Genomic DNA, 2,204 nt, shown 5'->3' on the forward strand with positions numbered 1-2,204 from the left:
ATTTTTTGTTTTGTGTCTTTTCATGTTCATCATATGCATTCTTGAATTCTTAGTGTCTAAGCATTAAAGAATTCTAAGTTTGGTGTCTTGCATGTTTTCTTTGCATTAAAAATTTTTCAAAATTGTGTCTATGATGTTCATCTTGACATTCAAAGTGTTCTTGGTGTTCATCTTGACATTCATAATATTCTTGCATGCATCACATGTTTTGATCTATTTCATGCATTGCACCTTTTTAGTGTTTTTCTCTCTTGCATCATAAAAATTCAAAAATCAAAAAAATATCTTTCCCTTTTTCTCTCATCAAATTCGAAAATTTGGGTTGACTTTTTCAAAAAATTTTTAAAATCAAGTTGTTTCTTATGAGTCAAATCAAATTTTCAATTTGAAAATCTTATCTTTTTCAAAATCTTTTTCAAAAAATCAAATCTTTTTCAAAATTCTTAGTTATTTTCGAAAATTCCAAAAATATTTTTCAAAAATCTTTTTCTTATTTTTATATCAATTTTTCGAAAATAACATAATCAATTAATGTTTTGATTCAAAAATTTGAAGTTTGTTACTTGCTTGTTAAGAAAGATTCAAACTTTAAGTTCTAGAATCATATCTTGTGATTTCTTATGAATCAAGTCATTAATTGAGATTTTAAAAATAAAATCTTTTTCAAAATTAGTTTCTAAAATATCTTCTTATCTTATCTTTTTCAAAAATATCTTTTCAAAATATCTTTTCTAACTTCCTAACTTCTTATCTTTTCAAAATTTGTTTCAACTAACTAACTAACTTTTTGTTTGTTTCTTAACTTTTTCAAAACTACCTAACTAACTCTCTCTCTCTCCAATTTTCGAAAATATCCTTCCTCTTTTTCAAAAATTTCTTTTTTTTTATTTATTAACTACTTACTTTTATTTTTTATTTTAAAACTTTTTCGAAAAAAAAAAAATATATATATATATATATACTAACATTTTTCAAAAATCACTAACTCCTTTTCAAAAATTATTTTCGAAAATTCTCTCTCTCCCATCTTACTCTATTTATTCATTCATATCCTAACATCTCATCTCACATATCTAGCCTACTCACAGTTGTGTTTCTTCCATTATATTACATTCTTTGTCTCCCCCTCTTCTTCTACTCACACAGGGATCCCTATACTGTGGTATAAAGGATCCATATTATTATCATTATTATTTTTCTGTGCCTTCTTCTTTGTCATATGAGCAGGAGCAAGGACAAGAATATTCTTGTTGAAGCAGATCCAGAACCTGAAAGGACTCTAAAAAGAAAATTAAGAGAAGCTAAAATACAACAATCCAGAGATAACCTTTCAGAAATTTTCGAACAGGAAGAGGAGATGGCAGCCGAAAATAATAATAATGTAAGGAAGATGCTTGGTGACTTTACTGCACCAAATTCCAATTTACATGGAAGAAGCATCTCCATTCCTGCCATTGGAGCAAACAACTTTGAGCTGAAACCTCAATTAGTTTCTCTGATGAAGCAGAACTGCAAGTTTCATGGACTTCCATCTGAAGATCCTTTTCAGTTCTTAACTGAATTCTTGCAGATATGTGATACTGTTAAGACTAATGGAGTAGATCCTGAATTCTACAGGCTCATGCTTTTCCCTTTTGCTGTAAGAGACAGAGCTAGATTATGGTTGGATTCTCAAACCAAAGACAGCCTGAACTCTTGGGATAAGCTGGTCACGGCTTTCTTAGCCAAGTACTTTCCTCCTCAAAAGCTGAGCAAGCTTAGAGCTGATGTTCAAACCTTCAGACAGAAAGAAGGTGAATCCCTCTATGAAGCTTGGGAAAGATACAAACAGTTGACCAAAAAGTGTCCCTCTGACATGCTTTCAGAATGGACCATCCTGGATATATTCTATGATGGTTTATCTGAGCTATCAAAGATGTCATTGGACACTTCTGCAGGTGGATCCATTCAACTAAAGAAAACGCCTGCAGAAGCTCAAGAACTCATTGACATGGTTGCTAATAACCAGTTCATGTACACTTCTGAAAGGAATCCTGTGAATAATGGGACACCTATGAAGAAGGGAGTTCTTGAAGTTGATACTCTGAATGCCATATTGGCTCAGAATAAAATATTGACTCAGCAAGTCAATATGATCTCTCAGAGTCTGAATGGAATGCAAGTTGCATCCAACAGTACTCAAGAGGCTTCTTATGAAGAAGAAG

General features: G+C 31.4%; 1 non-coding gene across 1 annotated transcript; it reads right to left on the minus strand.

Annotated features, from left to right (window-relative positions):
- Nucleotides 1-1,753: 1,753 nt before the first annotated feature.
- Nucleotides 1,754-1,861, minus strand: LOC112745910 (small nucleolar RNA R71). The gene has a single exon (XR_003173816.1). It is a non-coding gene; the product is annotated as a small nucleolar RNA R71 (small nucleolar RNA).
- Nucleotides 1,862-2,204: the final 343 nt, after the last annotated feature.

The sequence above is a fragment of the Arachis hypogaea genome, chromosome 14 (assembly GCF_003086295.3).
Source record: "Arachis hypogaea cultivar Tifrunner chromosome 14, arahy.Tifrunner.gnm2.J5K5, whole genome shotgun sequence".
Classification (NCBI taxonomy): domain Eukaryota; kingdom Viridiplantae; phylum Streptophyta; class Magnoliopsida; order Fabales; family Fabaceae; genus Arachis; species Arachis hypogaea.